Source organism: Camelus dromedarius, chromosome 4 (genome assembly GCF_036321535.1).
Source record: "Camelus dromedarius isolate mCamDro1 chromosome 4, mCamDro1.pat, whole genome shotgun sequence".
NCBI lineage: Eukaryota > Metazoa > Chordata > Mammalia > Artiodactyla > Camelidae > Camelus > Camelus dromedarius.
Window position 1 is genome coordinate 53,027,145 of NC_087439.1, and position 23,969 is coordinate 53,051,113.

Genomic DNA, 23,969 nt, shown 5'->3' on the forward strand with positions numbered 1-23,969 from the left:
AGATGTGGTATATATAGGATGGATACTACTCAGCAATAAAAAAGATGAAGTCTTGCCATTTGCAACAATATGATTGAAACTTGAGGGTATTATGCTAAGTGAAATAAGTCAGATGGAGAAAGACAAATCCCATATGATTTCACTCATATGGAATATAAAAAATTTACAAAATGAACAAACCAAACAAAAACAAACATGTAGATACATGGAAAACAGTGGCGTTTACCAGAGGGGAAGAGGGATGGTGAGAGGGAAAAATGGGTAAAAGGGTCAACTGTATGGTGGTGGATGGAAACTAAACTTTTTGTGGTGAGCATGCAGTAGTATATACAGAAGTTGAAATAAAATGTTGTACACGTGAAATGTATAATGTTACAAACTATAATTACCTTGATAAAATAAAAAAATTAAATGGATGTTTTTGTGGAGTAAGAACTGGATGACTTGGAGAAAAGATGAGAATGATGTGCTCTTCACTGTAGACATTTTTGTGCTTTTGAATGTTGTATACAATGTACTATCATTTATTTTTTAGCTAAAAAATAAATAAAATACTATTATTATTTTGCTGTTTTTACTTTTTTGTTTCTATTATTGATTGTTATCTATGATAGCGAAATTAAAAAATAATTATTTTGCACATGACATGAGTATCAGTTTAAATGCCATGACAATAAATCTACTCAATTAAAATTAAGTTATAGGATCATGTACAATACATATATTTTTATGTCACAAATATGATTTATATCATGTGTTGATGTAGAAGACACAAAAATGTTCTTACATTCAATATAATCTGTTTGTTTATATCTTTTTTCCTCTCTTTTCCATCCACATATTTTCTAGAGAAACAGGCACTGCTGGTCTGATGTACACCAGGGACTACTAAGAAGCTAGCCTCCACCAGACAAATAAACACTGTAGTCTCTTTACTCAGATTGGTTCCTGTAGTTATTAGAGCTACCCCAAAATATTCTGCTTTATCTTCTCCACTCCATTTGAAGCCAAGTGCATCCATGTGACTTTGACCAATGAAATGTCAGGAGAAGTGATGTGTGCTACTTCTAGTCAGAAGCTTTAAGTATCACATTCCCTTCTTCCTCCCTCAGTGACTGTGGAAACATGTCAAGATGGTGATTCAGTTAACTGGATCTCTGAATGATCATCAAGAGTGCATCATGCCTGCTGACATGTAGTATGAATCAGAAATAGACTTTTATTGTTTTAACCCACTGAGACTTGCAGGTTGTTTGTTATCCCAGCATAACCTTACCTGTCCTTACTGATACAAGTTCAGATCTCAGCTCTTCAACAGCTACTAAGTGGCTTTGTGATCTATATTGCAAATTGGTCCCAAGCAGAAGACACAAAGTAGAATTATTTTTTTCTCACTTTCCCCTGTTATTAATTAATGAGAAGAATGAAGAAATTGAGGCTCAAGGCTATACAGCTACTCAGTGGGTGAGCAAAGACTAGAAGCCAGTTCCTCTTCCGTGTCAATCCAGTGCTTCAATACTGTATTAAGTATATTTAATTACCTTTCTAATACTAAATAAGAAGTGTCAGAATCTTTATTCTGAGAAAGATTGAGGCAAGCAACTTTTCACTCCTTAGTTTTAGTGCTTCTGGAAGTTTGACAATTAAAGTCTACCTGGGAATGGTGGGAACATCAGTCTATTTATCTCCACATCTTACAAGTCACTAACATTAGTCAGATTTTTTTTTAGGTTGCACAGTTATTAGCATAATTTTCAAACATATGTTTCTATTTGCTATTTGAGAAAGTGAAGTTCCAGTGTTGTCAGCTTGTCGAACTTCAAATTCTAGATGTCAGGGAACACATCAAAACCTAATTCAGAAAAGACAGAGATAATGCTTCTTGTGTCAAATGTTGTTTAAAGTCATTAGATATACTGCAATTCTCTTTGAAGAGTTCAACTTGCTCCCTTCTCTAAGATGACATCTTGGAGTCATTCTATTTCAGCCAAAAAAATAAAACCTCTTGTAAATATGTTTTTGCTTATTACTTAAAACATTACAAATTATATTAGATAATTTTTAATAATATGATAAACTGGTTGTTATTTTAATCATTTATTTGTACTTAATTGATGTGCTGTGGTATTGTATTCATTGTGTCATATGTTGTTTGATCCTACATCAGGTTAAATGTGACCAAATATTACACCAGGTATTACAAATGAATGCTTGTTTTCAGTAAACTATAAACAACATAGGAATAGTATACTGCTTCCAAAGTATAAGATTGGTAAATAAGTGAAATGAGTAAAGTTTACAAAAGTTAAGATTGCATTTCTAGGTGATACCTGCCTGAATATGGAGACTAGTTCATTCTGTAGTCAAGTAAATATTTGAGTGCCTATAATACTCCAAGCACAGTTCTTGACCCTGGGAATAGATCTGAGAATAAAACAAAAATCCTTTCGTTATGACATTTATATGATAGTGGAATAAACAGGAAATATATAAATAAGTAAATTAGATATATAAATAAGTAAATTAGAATATAAAATAAGGTAGTGATAAATGCTAAAAAGAAAATTATAGCAAGATACGGGGCTAGAGAAGAGTTATAACTATTAGAGAGGGTTGTTTTTTAGGAAACCATACTCGGGCAGGGCATTTATGTAGGGAGGGGATGAGCCATGTGATTACCTGGGGGAAGATTTTTTCAAGAAGTAGTTCCAGTAAATATAAAGAGTCTAAGGTAGGAGAGTGTTGGAGACTTGCAAAGAGGCCAACAAAGTGTCATGAGCAAGCAGAAAAATGGTAGGAAATGGGAGTGACAATTTATCTGAAACCAGGTAAGGTAGGATCTAATAGGCCGCAGTAGAAATTTAGGACTTTATTCTGTGTGTCAGAAAACTACATCAGGGTGTCCAGGAGCTTGGTGGCATGACATAATTTCCATTTTAAAATACTTTCTCTGGTTACTGTGGGGAGAACTGGCTGTTGATTTACCAGAAAAAACCCGAAGAATTCTTGGGGCTTCAAGTGATGAGTCCAGGAGGCAGATGGAGATGACTTGGATTAGGTTGGGGCAGGATATTATTTAAATGTAGTTCTATCAGGATTCATTTGATGGATTGGAAGAAAAGTTGTAAGAAACAGGGAAGAACCAAGGGTGACGTCAAGGTTTTTTAACTTGAGATGCTTTACAGCAATAACTGCTGTGATAAGAATCTCTAGGGAAAGAGCATGTTTGGCAAGGGGCAGAGGAATGAATTAAGAGCTCAGTTATGGATTTACTAGGATGGAAATGCCCATTAGGCATCAGAATAAAATATGAAGATTCCGAGGAGAGGTTCATTCTGGAGATAGAAATCTGGGAGTCATCAGCATATAGAATGTGTTGAAGGCCATTGGGATGGATGAAATCATGTAAGAGTAAGGGACACGATAGCATTTCAAGGTTGGGGAGATGGAGAGGCTCCAGCAGAGAAGACTGAGAGGTAGCAACCACCTGAGTAAGAAAAAAATCAGGAGAATATGGTATACTGAATTACAAGTTAAAAATAAAAAAGATTTAGAAGAGGAGGAAGAGAGAGTGATGAACTGTATCAAATGATGCTGAGAGTTTGAGCTAAGAGAGTGAAATGGAAAGGGGTGAGGGTAGAGAGATGAGACTGAGTCTAGCTGTGATCGATATTATAGCATGCTTTTATGATATCAAAGATACAGAGAAGAGGAGGAAGTGATGATGTAATGAGGGAAAAGAGAGAGGAGATAATTGCATGAGAAAAGTCCTTGATTAGGTAGAGCTGGGACCCAGTGTGTGAGAGAAGTTGGCCCATATAGAACATGGACAGAGTATACATTGAATCAGTGTGGAGGCAGCGCATGCAGGGTTACAGATGCTTGTGGATTGGCACATCTGGTGGAGAAGATGAAGAAGAGCTCTTCTGATTGATTGATTGATTGATTGATGAAACAGGAAGGAAGGTCATCAGCTCTGAGAAAACAGTTTACTTATCTGTCTCCCTCCGCAGATTTTTGTGAGAGTTAGGGATCATGTCTTCCCTATCTTTATATTAGCATCTGACCCAGTGCCTGGCACACATTAAGTACCTCATAAAGGATTATAAAATGCAAATGAATAATGTTTAAAAATTACTTTTGGCTTCACCTTTTCTTGTTTTAATTGAAATAGAGTTGATTTACAATACTGTGTTAGTTTCTGGTGTACAGCATAGTGATTCAGTTATATATATATTTGGCTGCACCTTTTCTTAATACGTAACTTGAATGTATTTATATTAATGTTTATTTTATTGGAATAGAGTTAAAGATAGTTTACAGAAGGCTGATTGTGAATATCTTACCTCAGTGCCAGGCTCTCCTGAGCTGGCATTTGTTTTATTTTAGAAGTTGAAGTTTATTGATTCTCTCAGGCTCATTAGAGACTATGTGTAGGCAAAACATACAATAAAATGTGTCCAAATAGCCAGCATTTCTCCTTTTCTGCTAAGATAAATTTCTAAGTGACTGATAATATTGTCAGTGATGGTCCTAACTTGTAAAAATATATTAACAATTTTCCAGGTGAAAGGTGACACGAAATGTGAGAATTTCGGCTGTTTTGAGAGGAATCTCCAGAAAGAGTGAGTAGCAAGGAATCACTATATATATTTTTCTATGTTGACTTTGAGATTTCTCTCACAAAGGTTTCTGAATCTCAACACTTGACATTTCAGTCTGGATAATCCTTTGTTGTGAGGATTGTGGGGAGGGTCGGGAGCTGTTCTGAGCATTGTAGGATGTTTAGTGCTATCTTTGGCATCTGTCCACTAAATGGCAGTAGCACCACTATCCCAAGTGTGACAACTATCAACATCTCTAGACATTGCCAAATGTTCCCTGTAGTCAGGGTAGGGGATGGGGAAGAAGATTGCCCTGGTTTGAGAACCACTACTGAAAAGAACAGAAAAAGTTGCCCCAGGCTTTTGACTCATTTATTCTAGAAACAGATTATTCTTCTGAGGACAGTTGTGGCATTTTTATCTAATGAGAGTGTAGCTATGAAGATATTATCACAGGAATGGCAATTGAGACTATAAATTCCCATTTCACAGTCACAGAATACCTTAATCCTGGATACAATACAAAACATTCAAAGCTAAATACACATCAGTTAGCATGGAGCCAAAGCTGTCATGTGGAAGAGAAACTCAATTGCCAGAAGTGTATTTCTGGAAGGCAGGAAGGCAGACCTGTGACCCATGGTGCTAATTATAGAGAGATATAGTTTGATTCCTGATAAGGGTGATGGTTCTGATGATTAGCAGTGTCTAAAAATGGAATAGGTGGCCCCAGAGTTTCTTTTCCATTGTCAATCAAGCTCAAATCACATGGTAACATTTAAGGAATATCACAGAAAGAATTAAAGCATTGGTTGGATTTGAGATTCCATTCAATCCTGTGAGTCCAGAAAGATCAGGAGGGCCATTGAACACCCAAAATGAAGTTACATTGGAAAAAAATCATCAAGAATGAAAGGCCAGGGAGCAGTAATGGGAAACAGCAAAGTTAAATTGGTGTTCTAATGAGGAAGGCATTCATCTTCAGCAGGAATAGCTCGGGAAGGAGGGATGCGAGAATTCAAATGTGCAAGAGTCCTCACTTTGAGATTCTCTGAGACTCTGGCCTTATGACTTGAGGGACTTCTTTGAATTGTCTTGATGGTGGCTAAGGACCCCCCATTAAATCCATCCCCACTTCTTGATGGCAACTTCTACCACTTTCAGGAGTTCGTAAAATGGTTATAAGAATTCACTAGGGTGCTTGTCGGCCACGCATATTTGTGGGAAACATATGCAGAGTTTCCATTTCCTTAAGTCTCTTTGTGAGCTAGTGCTTCTGCATTTTAAACAAGCACCCTTAGGAATTCCAATACAGGCAGACTGTGATCACCCTTTGGGCAACATGGTTTTGGAAGATATAGTTCAGGATGCTGTCTGACTCCTACCTGAGCCTTGTGAATTTTTGTAGTTTTCCCAGGAAAGAGACATTTCTAGAAATTTCTAGAACAGCAGTTAGACTACCTATGTTAAGTGTTAAACTTCTAATCTAACAGTCACTCTGGTATTCCCTTCCAAGAGCTGATGTGAAATTCAAGGAGTGCAGTGATGTTTTTCTGGAAATATGACATGCTTTTTGGGGGGTGTGGTTAGGGGAGATTGTTTATTTTCTGGTAATAAATGATTCTCTCTGATATTTCCTCCCTCCCAAGTGACTAAATTCCCAAACTCTAAAAAGCCTGATAGTCCTAAAAGAAAATGTTTAGAAATTTTAGCATAAGTCAGTACCATTACCAGCAGCCTCATTCAGGCAATAATGACATAGAACCTCCTCAGCTGGGTGACTTATTCATGGAGTAACTCATTTGAAAGAAACTCCTCGTAAAGCCACTGGAGTATCAACCAAACCAGAGTGACTAGAGATCTAGAGATTGATGTCATTGTTTAACCACTGTAACACCAGTGTGTCTTCCCTTTTATATTTCTGGAGTGGACAGATTTTTATATTGAATGTCTTTGGCTGTGTCCAGGTGTTAGCAGAAAACCAGGGTTCAGTGGAGAAGGCATCCCTAGGTAGTTTCTGTAGTTTCAGTTAGTGATCCTGAACTCTGATCCTTGTCTTCTGACTCCTATCTCCTGTGTGTGATACTCCCTGTATCTCCATAAGAATTTTGACTCTGTCATCCTATTTACCTGGTTAAAACTTCTTTTTGTTGAATCTGCCTGACCTCATACCCTAATCCTTGATCAAGCTTGAAGAAGTATAATTTGACCATCACTAATCTACACTTGCCATTCTTCTCCTATGATACACTTGGAAAAGCCAATAAAGTCAATATTTGTTCCTTGGTTTCATGTATCATTGATTCAGAAGCAGACTTAGCAGGAAGCTAATTGAGCTTAAACTTTAGAGCCTGTATTGCTTGGGCTGCTTCCAAGGACCTGAGATGGCCTGAGCAGAGCATTCATATGGCATATGGTTTTAAAATATTTGCAAAAAATGGCATTTTGAGTACTCTCTGTCAAGAATGCTGTCTCCTTCCACGAGGATCCTAACTCTATCCCTTCAGTATGACAGTGTTTGTGTGGGAATTTTGGGGATCTAGGTGAGGGAAGTAGAGTCAGGAATACATTTCATTTGAGTAGATATATTTTTGTTGTTTGTAGTGTAAGAGATACATTTATGAGGTATCCAGTCACACCCATGACTCAAAGTAGGACTTGCTTCTAGAAGTTTCCCACTGTGCCAACTTGCTTGATGTCATGTCAGAAATGTGCAAGGGGAAGGTCATATCTCGATGTGATCAGGTCCCACAGAACCCATCACAAGACATATGAGGGCAGACAAGGAGAAACAAGGGTGGAAATGTACAGAGCTGGAAGTTATCTGTGGTCAATTTCTCCAAAATGCTGATGTGTGAAATTGTAAGCAGAAGATGCAATTCTTACTGACATCAGGTCAAAGCAGAAGTTCCCTCCTGTCAGAAATGTTCTCAATGATGAATACACACAATTACAAATGTACTACACATATAATATTTTAAAGAGATCAAGGAGTTTATTAGAATTCCTAGTATGAAAGCACAAACCTGAAGTAGCAAAAATAGTACATCTAAGTGTGCAGAACCATGTTTTATACATTTCAATTATCAATAATGAAAACCGTATTTCAATCAGCTACTCTAGAGAAAAGAGTGAATAGTCATTATGCTTTCTCTGTGGAAAACGGTGTCACAAAATTGTGGTTATATGAAAAGGTAATAAAAGCGTCTGAGCCAAAAATTTTCGGAAGAAGTCTTTAGATTGTGTGTCAGGCATTGATTAAATTTTTATTATTTTCCTGGAATTTGTATGTTTGATGTATGTGTCAGCCTTTTAAAAATTGTGATTTATTGTGATTTCTTTCTTTGTTCTAAGTGTATGTTCATTTTTTACGAAATTATGCATTTGTGATTTTGTGTTCTTTTTTTTCCCCTAAGTCAGTGGTTTCAAAGTTTATTGTGCATCAAAATCACCTGGAGGGCTTGTTAAAACAGTTTCTGATTCAGGAGCTCTAGGGTGGGACCTGAGAATTCATATTTCTAATAAGTTCCCAGATGCTGCTGCTGCTGTTTGGGACCACAATGTGCCAACCACAGAGAACCGTCTCCCTAGAAGTTCCCCCTCCTACTTCTTTCCTCACTCTTAGCCATACTAAGTTAGCACCTCAGCATTGCTTCTCTACGTGGGTGGAGCGGGTAAGTCCTTATATTATTTTTCTAAAAAAGGTCTCTAAACTCTAAGCTTTAGGTCAGATAAAACCTGGATGTGTCCTTTGGTTATTTTCTAACATTTTTCTGAGTTAGTTTCTTGTGAAAACTGCTGGCTTACCCGCGAATGGCTGTTGTAAACAGTAACCAGATAACAGAGAAGATCTGGGTGCTTCAAAAAGTTTCTAAAAATAGCCATTTCTAACAGCCTTCTCCGAAGTTCCACCAACATAGGAAGTTATGGAATCTGTAGTAATAATAGTATAAGAACTTTTATTTATTTAAGCCTTTACAATTTCGGGATAGTTTTATTTACTTTGCTTCACTAGATATTCAGAACAACTCTGCAGAATATCACAAAATCAGTAAGGTAGGGAGCATCCTAGAATCCTGGTTCCTAGCCTAAAGGGGTTATTCCCACCACAATCCACAAACTGCACAAAAAAAAAAATGTGGCAAAGGGAAATTTTGAATAAATAAACAGTGAAATTTTGAACAAATCTGCCAGTTTTAGAGGCAAAATGTTAAGTGCTTTCCAAATGATTCCAGGTAGACCTACTTCTCAGTGTGTGATCCACTTTTCTGGCACAGAAATCAATTACCGTGAACCCTTGACTCACATTCTGTTTCTAATTATAACTGTCAGGAATCTGTTGATATTTTGCAGGCAAAATCAAGATTGCATGATTCTGCCTTACAGAACTGAGAGATGCGAAAATATGTAAAAAGAGGGACTTCCTAGGGATATGATGTATAATGTTTCATAACATCAGAGTATCTTTCCTATTGAATCTATCACTTGCATGTGAGATTAACTATGATGATGAGAGCAAGATGGAGGTAAAAATAGGGGAACAAGAAATTCATGGTTGATGTGAAATGCCTTCCTAAACCATGCCCGCTACCAGTGCCTCCATCTTTAGTATCCTGCTACCTTCCCAAACCACATAGCAATTCTGCAGTCTTTTGACTCCCGTCATGAAGATTTTGCACAGCATCACCACCTGACATCAGCTACCTCATCATTCTCTTCACATTTGTATTGTTTTCCCTCCTCCCTGTGGGGCTATCTCTTGGTGCTCTTTTTTATACATATGGAGATAGTTGATGGTATTTGTATTTACATGTTTTTGTCCCTTGTACTTATCTTGAAGTAATCTCTAGGAAGTCATATACCTGTAAGAATAATTGACTCTCTTTTTCTCTGGTAGCATTGTACAGTATCTATGATGTAAGGGGGTTTTCATCCTTCTTGCCACTAACAAAGCTAAGTAAGATGGCAGATGTACCTGACAGGTGAAGTCACAGAAGAAAGGGAGAGAAAGAAGGCATTAGGGCAGTGGTATAAATAATATGGTAAAGAGAAGTGAGAGAGAATGCAGAAGTCAACACGAGAATGTCCTATGAATAAAATAAGTTGCCCTTCAGGTTCCCAAGCAGTGAGATTCCTGGAAAGTTGTCATCCTCTTTCTCCCTGTACCTCCCATTCCCACCATGTGATTTAATCTCTGTAAGGAGACCTACAGTTGGCCTTTTTGCCTCTATACCTACTGCAATGCCTTGTGTACACAATAAGCAGGTATGATTACAGTATATTATTTAACCCCAAAGTGACTGCACATTGACTTGCCATGCTATGCCAGAAACTAACAGTTTACACTGAGTTAGCATCTCAATGTCAGTAGCAGCTTGGTCCAGTTTAGAGTTTAGTTTTAGAATCAGAGTGACCAGAATTCCCACCTTGATTGGATAGCTGATGAGCTGAGTGAACTTGAACACATCATTTGGTCTTTCTTAGACTCAGTTTCCTTACCTGTAAAAAATTGAGACAACAGTAGTACCTATCTCACATATTTATGAAAAGTAATTTTCACAAAGTATATACTGTACTGGCTCAGTTCCGACGTAGAGTCAGTAATGGCATAGATGATGAGATTGAACGCTTACTGAGCATTGACTGTATGGTTGGGCTCAGTATATGGTAGCTACTTTTCTTTTCTCTTTTCCTTTTTTAATAGTATATCGCTCACCTAGCTGCCTATGAAGATTTCTCAGATTTTCGTATTTCCCTATGCAAGCCCAGTCAAATAGCAATTGAATCGGGGCCTTGGGGTGCCTGTAAAGCAGTATTCATGTTGTTATTGTTGCCTACCTTCAGTGAAGGGTATTAGAACTGCAGCCAGTAGATGACTTAATGTGTGAGGAAAACCTCTAGCAATGCAACCCAGGGACCATTAGCCTGTTTACAATTCACCAACTAATATAGTGGTTATATTTTACAAATGAAAAAGAATCACCCCACGCCTTCCTTAAGTAAAAACTACAGTTTCATGTCCAATTGAATGCAACAAAGCCCGAAAAAAATTTTTAAAAGGCAGTCGGCCAGGTCTTTATTGCAGGAACATCGGAGAAATGAACCAGCTGAGCTACTTACCGTCTGCTTAAATTTCTCAACTATCGATCCTTGCAGCAGAGGAGCTATTTATAGGTCCTATGTCTCCTTTAAATCCTTCCCTCCTAGGGATCTAGCTAGACTAGGAAAAGCCCCATTTTGTTCAGGATTTCATAGTCTGCCCACCGAACATGGTTTTGAATTAATCTGGAGTCTGATTACAGTCCCTGAAACTATTCAAGTATTAATGGTTTCCCTGTCAGCATTTAATGAGCATTTCCTTTGGATTGTTAGTCTTCATTGTTTTATTCATTTACTTACAATTTTTGATCACCAGTTTAGGTAAGATGTAGGTATTTATTTCTAAGGTCATTGGGATGACAGCTGGAGAGGACAATGGAACAATTAATACGACTTAAAATTCAAACGCGGGAAGTTGGCAAGCTAAAATATGAACATAAAGATGCCCCTGGAAGCCGTGTGTCTCAAGTTGCTGAAACTGCTGTAGAAACCATTTGAAATCCTGGAGAGCAGAGACGATGTTATAGGCACTGTCTCCGTACTTTTAGTACCTAGAGCGATGCCAAGTTCCTAGCCCCAGGGGAGGAAAAGGAAAGAGGAAAATACCCAACCAAAATGTAGCAGAGTAAGACATTAATTAAAACATTCCTTTCATGCTGGAAACAAGCTGTAGATTCATTGACATGCCAGAGCTTTCATTGAACCATGTCTGAAATCAACATGTACTTGATGCTTTATTTCATCTGAGATAGAATGTCGGTGTCTGCGGATAGAATTAGTGCAAGTGTCCTTTCTGTTTTATTCACGATCCTTCTCAATCCCTCATCAAGTGACAACTTCAATAGCTATTCAAAAGAAAGGTGCATGTGCATAGAACTAGAACATTTCTTACAAGGAGCTAAGAAGGTCAGCAGGAATTTCAAGGTTAGAGGTACCTTCTCTAACTTGGGGGGATCTCTGAGGTAAAAGATAGTTTATAAAAATATATCTCTTTTTAATAAAGTGCTTGGCTTTGGGAGTATACCACCTAAGCATTCTTGGGGAAAAATACTGTCATTTTAATAATGGCCTTAATGGCCAGCTTTTAGTCACTTTTTAAGGTTTTCAGATACAATAAAATAAAATCTCAAAGCTTTTAATTTCAAGAGAGATGATGTAATTGGTTTGTTTTTCTATACTTGAGGCTGTATAAGATGCCTGGGGAACCTAGAAATTTTGAATGCTCTGGTTCAGACGGAAATACAGGCATAGGAAGAACCAGTGGGCAGAAAAATCAGTAAATGAAATAGCACCACATGGCAGTTCAGACCCCAGACTCAAGAGCAGGATGACACTAGGTATCTGTTCTTAGAAAAACTTCTTAGCCTCCCTGTGCCTTGATTTTCTCGTTTATAAAATGTGGGTAATAGTAGTACCTTTCTCTTGGGGTTGAGGATTAAGTTATTTAGTTAACCAATGTAAAGCTCTTAAAAATGTATCTCATCCATTTTAAATAAATTTTGGCAATTATTGGAAGACAGAGAAGAATGTTGGAAAGAAACACAAATATCAAAATGTCCATTGCTTGTTAAATGCAATCAATTTGTCTTTCCTCTTAAGCTCAGAGACAGAAGACAGGTCTGTTGTAGCTCTTCCGTCCTGTGAGTCAGGAAGGCTCTAGATGGGGTAACTGTTAGTGCAGATTTAAGGACTTTAAGAGAAGGAACAGGATGCAGCAATCACAGCCATCTCCAGCGGATGGTTGTTCCGTTCAACAGGCACTCAGTGGAGAGATGCTGGGCCAGTCCCAAGAGTCATTGTGCCAGCAGCAGCTGCGGGCTCACTGGGGGAAGGAATGGAGCAGTAGTTCTCAACTCTTGTTTTGTGGGTTGTACCATCTCCCCCTCACAGTGTGCTTCCAATATTACAGAGTATAACATCATGTTATTTTCTTCAGTCGATAATTGGTTTGGTCCATGTCTGCCAGAGTTGAGTTTTGAACAGAATGTCCACTATGAGTTGACTGAGAGTGAGCTGATGTTTCCAGTTCAGAAGCACAGGTAGCAGGTTCAAAGGGAAGTCAAGTATTTGCTTGCACTTTGTCTTACGAGGAAAGCTCAGAGGGGGCAGATTAAAACAGTGCCAGAGCTAAAGGACAGCATGGTGCTTTTGTAAAGCACATGAGGTCCAGCAATCTCGTAGTTATGACAGTTGGTTGTCATGGCTGACTTCCTTCACTTGGGATATTTTTAATCCCCCCAAGTGTTTCTCCCTCATCCCGCCCTTAATTCTAGTTCCTGAGAGTCCCAGGAACAGAGTTGGGAATCACTAGACTGAGTGCCAAGGATTGTAAGTTAGGTTTCTAGGTCACTGAGAAATCTTCGGTATTTGAATGTAGTCTTTCTGTATACAGATTGGAATATTTCTTAAGGAAATAATTATAAATTATTTTATTACCATAAAAGGGCAGAATCTTGGGAATAAAGAAGGGGTGGGAAGGTAAACCTTCTCCTAAAATTTTCATATGAAACTTTTGCCCTGAGTAATTATTGGTTAGTCAATTAATTTTTTTTTAAACGTGCCTGTGCTCAACTGGGAAATTGTTGTTAATTCTGGTAGGGTAGATTGTTCCATTCATACAAACTAATATTTCCACTTAGCAATTTTTTTTAGAATAGTATTTATGGCAGCCATGCACTAGACAAACCAGAGGCCTTGCATTTGCCATAATTTTGCAAAAAAAAAAAGTTACTGTGCTAAACACAATAATTACAGTTATTTTTTCTTCAGTGGAAAGCTTAGTATTAAAATTTCTGTTCATGTTCCAGAATCTGTTGATGTCTAAACAGTTTTATGAAGTGACTGATCTGTCTGATTAATATAAAACTGTGACCCTATTGGTAGCTTGAAATATATACACAGTGTATATGTCAGAAATACTTAAAATAGGAAATAAATGTTTTATGGCAAATAGTAAGAATATATTTATTGTTGATGTTGCTTTCAGAACAGAAAATAAGGCAGTGGGAGTAGGGGCTTGAGGAGATAGAAGCTTCAACCAGACATTGGAAGACCCAGGTTCTTAGTCCCAACATAGAAGCTTAACTGGAAACAAGCATGTCTCCAAACCTCATTAAGTTTCATATTTCACCTATGTAAATGAGAATGCTAACATCTCATCCAATCATCCCACCAAGTGTCTGTGAGGATTTAGCAATACAATATATATATGAAAGTACTGTATAAATCTATGGTACTATTGATCCAAGAATGGTCTTTTGGGACCCTATTTTCTTCTTGATATCAATATTTAGGTTTCCCTGATTTAAAATGTACTTTTCTTATTACACAAGGAATATATGAATATATTATCATAGAAATCCAGGCATTACCATAATATACAGAAAAGGAAATGCAAGATCCTTGTCTCACCTGTCTCCAAATCTTTCTTTTTTTTTAGTGGTGACACTATAAACAGTTTGAGTTTCCTTTCAGAAATTTTCTAAGCATACATACATGTATATATATATATATGACATACAATTTTATTGCAGATAATTCAGATCAAAGGTTTATTTCTAACTGACAACTTTAGCATATTAAAACAGAAAAAAATTTCCCCACCTTTCCCCTCTAAGAAAAATGTAGCATAATTAACACTGCAGTTGTTTCATGGAGAAGATTGACTGTGAAAAGTTAAAGGAGTGTAGGAGATGTGGAAAGGGTTTGGTAACCGCGACAAGAACAAAATCCATATACAAATGAATGTATTTCAGTTGTCGTCAGGAAACCCCACTGTGTTAACAAATGGGAAATAACACTTCATGGCAGCCAATCTAAAATAATCTCTATGTGATGAGTACCACTGGCAGACCTGCCAGGACTTACTGATTCTCGGTGTGATCACACAGATTTCATTGGTCACAAACAGAGAAAAGCACATGATTGCACTGAAAACGTTGATGGTGCTGCCAGCCCAGAAATCACAGCTCAGGCTCCACGATAGCAGACTATCACACCTGCCACTTGACAGGTGTGCACTAAAATTTATGAAAAGCTTTTCTAGCCAAGCCATCGGGCTGCTGAAAAGAATGGTGGATGCCTTGGGCCTTGACATTTATTACAGCTTTGCCAGCATATCTGTCTTGTAGAGTGTGATTTGAAAAACGATATGTCTAACCATGATCTTAATAAGCTCATTTGTTCCAGGAGCTCATTGTACTTGGGCTTGCTGATAGAAGAGGAGAGGGCCAATGATATAAATAAAGGAGACTTCCTCGTGAAATTGCTCTGCTTATTTTAATACGGAAACAGTCTGATGCTTAACATTGCCAGTTGCCTGTACCTAAGAGAGGAATTACAACGTGGCTTTGAGATGTTTCAAACTGAGGGTCCAGTTCTTTAAAAACCTTGGTTTCACTCAGTTTGGTCCGAAACACTGAAATTAGAGCATGTGATACATATATTCTGGTGAAGATGCAAATATATTAATAGGAGCCAAGAAAGATAGGTCTTTAAATATATTTTAAAAGAAAACTTTGCATTTTTCTTATTAACCACCCATTTATAAGGACACAAAATATTTTGTGTATTTTCTCATTTATTATCAAAATACCCTTGAAGGACAAAGATGGGACCAGTATCATCCTGTTAGGACAGTATAAGCAAGAGGAAGTTAAACAAAATGTTTCAAATCAGCTTTCCCTGTCCTGTATCATGATCAGCCCACACATTGCTCAATTTTCGTGTACTTTCCTCTGGATAAATATAAGCCTTAACCCACATCTCCTATATCTGAAGACATTTAGTTTGATAAATGTGCTTACCTATTAAGATACAATACTCATTTAAGAGAGGATTATAATAATTTTAAAAGCATTATTATGTTATCAGTACAAACAATGTTTCTTATCTATGGAGGACCTGATCTTGTTTTTCTTGCTCTGCCCACTACTACTAAAGAAGTATTTCATTTAGTAAAAATATTATCTTCTTTTTTCTGCCTCTAATGTCTTTATTCCAGCCAATTAGCGTATTCTTCCCTGCCCACCTCTGTGCCTCCTAATCTCAGTCATCTGGAGGAACAGCCTTCCTGGTGAAAATAAACTAAAAAAGACTAAAATTAAAAAACAAAATTAGAGAAGGAACAATGATAGAAGTATAAGAAGAATACAGAAGTCTATTAAAAGACCTCAAAGGGGAAGAAAATTATGTAAAATTCCACGTAAATGAATCCTTAAGTCTCAAAGAAATGAAATGGACAATTTTCTAGAGAATGTTAATTACTACAATTAATTTAGGAATCAGTATCAAACACAAACAGAGCTATTTGTGTGTCCACAGCCATGGAGGAAGCTGAAATCTCCATCAGAGTTTTCAGTTACCTTAAAAAAAATTGATTCAAAGCAGGGTAGGTTTACCAAGATCCTTTCATATTTTCCAAGGGAATAAAGAACCCCGTGATAAATTCTTCCATAATATAGAAAAGATTTGTGTTAACCTGATAATGAAACTTGATAAAGATGATACACACACAAAAAAATCACCCACTAGGCTCCCGAAATGTACATGAATAAATATATAATAGTCCAAAATAAAATACAAGTAAATTGAATCCAACATAATATTTTAAAATACATTTTTCCTTAAAGGAATATACAGATGATTCACTAGTAAGAAATTGTTAAATATGCTATGTTGATTGATCAAAATAGAAAAAACATTATTTTACTGATTATTTTACTAAAAGCACTTGATACATTTCAAAGTCCATTTTAAGCCCAGTTCAAATGCTGCTTCTTTCAAAAACCCTTCCTTGATTCTTTGGCTGAAAGTAAATGCTACGTTGAACTGGTCATATCCCTGCATTTCTTTTTTGCTTACAACATTTTCCACATTATGTCTTGGATTATAGAAATCGTGTATATACTCCATGTGATTTTCTTAGCTGTAATCACCAATTGGTAGGAATCCTATCTGTGTTTATTTCTCATGTCTCAGAACCCAGATGAGAGTAGCTTCCTTATAAGTACTTGCTAAATAAATAAATGCTTGAAATAGAGTACATCCTAATTAAAGTTACAAATGCCAGTATGTGTATAGATAAGAATAACAATTACTTGTATAAGCATCTTCCTTTGGCATTGTTTAATAATTGGGAACATCAGTATATAACAGAGGTCAGAATGGAAACTTTCTAACTGCTTTGTCATCATGATAATTCTTCTCTGACAATACCAAAGGACTGTATATTTTATTTCATAACAGGAGTTACAATAATATTTACCCTGGGAAGATTATTGTTGTTTCTTTCTTTTTCATGTTTGGAGAACAGGTGTAAATTTTCTAGGCAATGTGATAATGCAACAAAGGAAATTAATTTGTATAAATATTTGAAAATCATAAAGTTGGAACAGTCATATTAGGAAGTTATATAATAAATGGAAGTTCTTATTAAAATAATAAATACATTCCCTCTAAATAATTTTAAATGCTTTTACCAAATTTATCTCCTATGATTTTGGTTGGGTCACCTTACACATACACTCATTTTATTATGGGTCTTTAGTAAAGAATTATACCTTAGGGATAAAATCCAAAGTGACCTCATATTATACAGAATTTGCTCTATAATGCTTATAATAAAGATGGTCCCATAGTGCTCTGATTTTCAAATTATAAATTATAGATATGTCTTCCACATGTTTAGTTAACTTCTCTGTGGCTATTTCATAGAGCAACTGCATGATGCAGTGGAAAAAACACAGGATTTAGTACCAAATAAAGCTGGTGTCTTATTATTGCTCTGGCATATATGTGTCTGGGTGAACTTGAGAGAGTTACCTAATGATTCTAAGCTTCAACTTGTTCCTTCCCCACATAGAGACAAATACTTTATATTTATGCTGCACGTTTATAAAGCATATAATGATTTTAAAATCACTCAGCACATAGCAAGTGCTTAAACATTGCTCTTACCCTTGTATAAAAGATAATGGATCATAGGGATATCTCTGCCTTCACTAATTGTTCTAAGAAGCTCTTTCTTCTGAGCATGTAGAAGGGAAAAAAGCATAGATTTCAGGAGAACAGGAAGAAGCCTATTGTGTCTCAGTGAGTTATCCAGTGTTTGGCACTAGAGATGTTCAATCAGTTGAAAAAGAGATGTTTTTGTTTTTGTTTTTGTTTTTTCACTATATGACTACCAAAAGCTGATTTCTAAAAATCACATGATATAAAATTTTCACTGATAATTTTAAACTCTTAAAATTATTCAGTATCTCTTTTGACATCCTCACCCACCTCCATTATTCCAAATAAAACCCAAATTTGTCTGTATTCATTTCTCTTAGGACTTATTTATAAAGTTATTTCGTTTTATGTTTGTTTTCTTCTGCATTTAGTCTTATTAATAGGCCGAACCCAATAGGATATGAACATAACAATACTTGTTTAATCTTTTCTTCCAGTTGTTCTCGCAACTATGTATGCAGACTTTCCCTTTATTGTCTCCTAAGGCTATCTCAAACAGATCCCATAACTCTTTGATCATTTCCCATTATTAAAAAGTTATTTTTAGTTGAGCCAGGCTTAAAACACCTACCTCATATTCAATTTTATCTCTGTCTCTCCCCGTCTTCCCAGGAATACCTGGACTTCATCTTGAAGTGGGAAGGAAGCATAGTCTACTCTTTGATTCATCTTCCCCCTCTCACTTCTGGATCAGTATCTCTGGGGGTTGAAGCCTGGGAGCAGAGAATAAGAAAGATGGAAAGGGACAGGTGTCTCTTTCCTAGTTGGCCTTGTGGTCTTCTCTTGGCTATTGATGCTTTTCTGGAGAACCCTGACTGGCCATTGATGTTCTCTTGCCAGCAGACACCCAAATGCTATCACTTTCTTTGAAGGCATGGTTGAGTTCTGCTGCTGCTCTATGGGGACATCCTCCATCACTGCCAAGATTTTTCCTCTCTGCTTTTTCATATATATCCCAGCAGGCCATTCCATGGATGCTTGTTACTCATGTTATTTTTTCCAGCAGATGATCAACTTGGATAGGGGTTCTAGGAGGTTCACAAGTTAGGCTAACTTTCATTGTGTCTAATTGAACCACCAACTTGCCATGCCAAGTAAGTGCAGGTGGCTCCCTGGTTGAACTCTTCTCTGCCCTGCTGTCTCTCTCCACTTCTTTTCTCTCTAGCTCAAATAAATGCAGGGAGAAGATCAGCAAATTTACTGCCATGGGAGTATTCTAATGGGAAATGAAATGCCAGTCTTCCTTGCTCACTGGCATCCTCAACCTCTTTGAAAGATTCTTTTGGATCTCTTTCCCTGTGACTCTCTTTGGACCCTTCTTCTGAATACAGTCAACATCTCAGGAATCTTTCAATTCTCTCCCTCTCATGTCTGTCTCCTTGCTTCCCACTTGGTGTTCAGTGGAAATAGCCTGGGGTTATGAAGCTCTGGGATAAGAGCTGAAGGTAGCAGAGATAGTTTGGCTGTCTTCTAATGCATTCTAAAGTGGTTTTCTTTTTTCCTTCCTAATTTTGCTCTCTTTAGAATATCAGGTACTTAATAAAAATTTGCCCTCAAGTCTGAATCTTAGTAACCGGTTCTGGTGAAAGAAGAAAAAACCTGTCACCTTTCTGTTAATGTCTAAAAAGTAGTATTGTGTTTTTTCTTCAACATTTCAAATCAAAATGATGAAATTCTAATTTGTTGTGCAGATATTATTCTGTTTTTTCCTTAGAAAGTAAGGAAACTGAGGTGATAAAGGAAAGTCTAAGAGTGTCAAATTTCTAAAAATTTCCTCCAGTAAATCACTACAATTCTCAAGGGGTGGTGGGACAGGGTAAATGAAATTAACTGAAGCAAGCAAAAAGTACTAACAGTGTGTTGTAAACTTTAAGTAAACCTGGCTGGGTAGAATACAGGTGGAACTAGCTTACTCTAGTTCTTCTTCAAGATGAAGCAATGCGCTGCTGTGAGACATAAGAAATGGAAATTTAAGCAAACTCCATATGCAGAAAGGCACATATAGCCCATAGGAGGGACAGGAATCGTCTAGTGTAGCCTCTTAACCCACCAAAGATGCAAAGATGCACACCAGGAAGCACTCAGTTGTTGCAGTGGCAAATTATCAAGTCTTTGGCTAACCCAAATAGAAAGTCTGTCAGTGGTGGGATTTTCTCTGAGATAACTTTTTTTTTTTTTTTTGTCTACTGGTTTCATCCGAATCTAAAGAATACCTCTCCAGAAGGATGGTGCACTCTCTGCCTTGGATATAAAAGTACCAACAAAGAGTCCAGATTCAATCACACACAAAGACTGGAAGTATTTATATATGTCATTTAGATAGTAGATTCAGGTCAGGATATTTAAAAAAAAAAACTCTGTTTCAGGCATTTAAAGATGACCAAACCTTTCATTTATTCTTGGAGATACTTGCATCAAATTAAGAGATTTAGAGGAGTTCATAGCATACAGCAAGTCCAGAAATTATTTCTTTTAGATATCAAGAATTTCAATACATACTTTCAAACATGAAATTAAGATTAAGAACAAGTTTCTGTCATACATTCAAAAAGGGAAGTTCTGAAAAACTTCCCCTTTGGAACAACAATTGCAGTTACCTACTGGAAGAGTTACTCTATCAAAAAGTGGGATTGAATGAAAAAGAGGAACTTGGGTTCAGGGATCAGAAGACACTATACTGGAGAGAGACAAGGAGAATCCTCATGGTGATAGCAAAGGGAAATATGAGAGTGAGAGATATGTACTAGTGACACGTCAGTACAGATGGGAGCTGAGAGATTCAGAGAGATCTAAGAAGATGAGACTGATGGGAGATATTATATTGAAGAATTAGAAAACTAATCAGAACAAAGCAATTAATTGGGAGAGCTTATAAAAGAAAAAGTGAAATCACTTTATACTACATGGTTCAACTTTTAACATTTGCTTAATCATAATTACATTAAAAATGAATGCTGATCTAACCAAGAATTAATTGGATCCTAGATGGATGAGAAATATGTGGGTGAGGGAGAGTAGTGGTGAAAAAGCTAAATCTTTATCATCCACAGTAAACAGAAACAGTTTTTAAACGTCAGCATAAACTGAATATTTTGAAAAATGATTTTTGAAATGTCATAATCAAAGATTGGATAGTGGTTGCCTCTATGGAGCAAAACTGAGGGTTTAGAGGAAATCTTTGGGACAGTGATAAAATTTAGAAAATTACTATTGGTAAATACTTCAATAACAAGTATAAAACATACTTTTGATAAAAATGAAAGGCAAAAGTAAATTTTATAAAAGAATAAGAGAAGAGACACTGGGCATATTACTGTAGAGTCTGCTTGTTGCGCCCATATATCTGCTTGCCTCTTATTCCATGGTAATAGAATTTTTTAGCTAATCTCATGGTAGCCAAGAATAAAAACCATATTTATCAGCCTGCCATCAAAGTAGGTAGAGCCATTTGACATCTCTGGCCAATGAGACGTAAACAGTAGCATCTTACAGCAGTTTTTCAAAGCCTCCTTAAGAAATACCTTATGTGCTCTTTGCTTTCTTCTTCATCTTCATCACTTCCTTAATCTTCATTCCTTTCTCCCTCCTGAGACTGGGAACATGGATGATACTATCCAGGCCCATAAACTTAATGCTACTCACAACTGAGTAATAAACACAGAAGGAACCCATTCCCTGACACAAGGGAGCACCCTCTCTATCCTAGACCACGAACTTTCTAAAATACTTAAACCAGAGTTATTTGGGGCTTCTCACATCCATGGTTGAAGTTAATCTTAATTGGTAAGCATATTTTGCAATGTTAATATTAAACTTACAATTCAAGATAAAAAATAGAAATAAGAATCAAACATTAGAATGAGAATATTATGTCTCATATTGGTTCTTTTCTAATCAAAACAATGTAATTCTGGAACCACTATAATCAGAAAGCTTATTAGAATAAAATAAAAAGAATAGAAATGTTCAAGTATATAAAAAGTTTTAAGTATATAAAAATGTGATTAATAATGCATTTCAGATTAGTGCAGTATAATCAAGGAGTTATTATAAAATACATATACATAGCATATAAATACATATATGAAATATATAATATATTGAAAAAGTAAAAACTTTCCTGGGACTAAAAGAGTAAAAACCAGCTTGTACAAGAAAAAGAAAAAGTAGTTCTGCCATTCATCAGTCTTTGGGTACAGACACAGATAAAACCTATTCCAAAGTTGACAAGAACCACTGTTTCTTCTAAGGTGATATAGCAACTGTAAAAATGCGAAAACAATACCCTCTTTGAGTAACCACCATTATTGTACTAGTTATGTTCCCAGACCACTTTGCTGCACCCATTTATTACTGGGGATACACAATTGCTAAGCCATCCTTGTCGGGTGACAGCGCCCGATTCCAAGTTAACCTGTCTTCTCCAATCCCACCTCAGAAACAATAACCAATTCAGAACTGATCCCAGAGCACCTTATCTCCTCTTCGAAATACTTGTGTGGGACTCAGAGCTTACAGAGACATTTCTTTCCTTCTGCTGAAGGGCAGCATCCCATGGTTCCTCTGGAGTTCCTCATCTCACTCTGAGTCAGTAAATCTGATTTTGTGAGACTACCAGCTTGTTCCTGTGGTAGTCTGACTGGTTACACTTTAACAGTATAATTATACATCTTATAGTTTATATATACAAAGTTGGAACTTTATATATAAACACCTTAAGATAAATTTCAGATAGTTTAAAATGAAATATTTAATGAAATGAAATCATAAATGTACTAGAAGAAAATATACATGATTATCAATGTAGTATTTTATTCAGATGGATTTTTTACCACTAATATCAGAACTCACAAAGGAAAATTTTGCTAGATTTGATTAATTAAACATTTTAAACTTTTATGTAGTAAAAGAAAAAACACAGTAAGGAAAATTAAAGGGCAAATGACAAATTGGAAAAAAATTGCAAAATATAAGCTATAAAATAACATGTCTAATTTATGAAAAGATTTACCAATAAATTTTTTTAAATCTGTATCTCTTCTAGAACAATAGTCAAAAGTTCAAGCATAAAAATGTTTTAAATAAAATATGAAATTTCTTAACATTACTAATAATCACAGAGATATAGATTAGAACAATGTAATGAGTTGAATTGTATTTCCCAGAAATATATGTTGAAGTCCAAGCTCCTAGTTCTATGAATGTGACCTTATTTGGAAATAGGGCTTTTGCAAATGTAATCAAGTAAGATGAAGTTATTTGAGTTAGTCCTAACCTAGTATGACTGATGTCCTTAGAAGGGGGAAATTTGGACATAGAGATATACAGGGAGAATACATGTGACAGCAGAGGAAGAGACTGGGGTATTGTGGCTGCAAGCCAAGGAACAACTAAAGATTGCCAACCACCAATAAAAGTTTGAAAGAGGCAAGGAAGGATTCTCTCTTATAAATTTTAGGCGAGCTTAACCCTGCTAGCACATAGACTTCTAGCCTCCAGAACTATGAGACAATAAATTCCTGTTGTTTTGAAGGCACCTAGTTTGCGCTTTGTTATGGCAGTGCTACAAACCTAATTCAAACAGTAATAATGTACCATTTTCCAACTCTCAGGTAAAGATTAAAATTACTTTCATAATTGCTTAGGATGAAATGGAAATTAGTATAATAGTTTTCTGGAACAATTTGGCATAAAGTTCGTATATATTGAACCTCCAGTTCTACTGCTAGGAATTCAACCTAAAAATGAGTGGAAAAGTAGGGAAAATATGTAATGAGCACATAAATGTTTATAATAATGTAAAATTGTAAAAAAAATCTAATATTAGGAGAGAATAAGCTATAACACCACCCTTAAAATTAAAAAGATTTGTACTTATTGAAATGGAAATTTGATACATTTTTAGTGGAAGAAAATTCAGAGGGGGTTCTATCTATGAAGCACATGAAAAGATATAAAGTATTGATGGTGGTTATTATCTGAGAGATAGAATACAATTAGTTTTTCTTTTGTAAAATAACAAGTGTGCACTTTTTGATTACATGCCAATTATTGATTCATTATTTTAATGAATAGATACAATAGTTTAAATCATATGCTTTTCCTTTAGAGTCAGTTTGATTTCTGCCACCTTTTTTTTCCAATTAGGATACTTTTAAATATGCTAAATTATGTTTTTTGCAGGGATATTAAGAGTAAAGTTAGTAAATAAATGTGACCAATACATTGAACAAGCAGTTTTCACAATGTATAATA

General features: G+C 36.1%; 1 long non-coding RNA gene across 1 annotated transcript in view; it reads left to right on the plus strand.

The window, feature by feature from the left end:
- LOC116153059 (uncharacterized) overlaps positions 1–23,969 on the plus strand; it is a 547,978-nt gene that overhangs the window by 279,964 nt on the left and 244,045 nt on the right. The window contains exon 3 of the long non-coding RNA XR_004136756.2: positions 4,567–4,625. This is a non-coding gene — a long non-coding RNA (uncharacterized LOC116153059). The remainder of the gene's footprint in view (positions 1–4,566; positions 4,626–23,969) is intronic.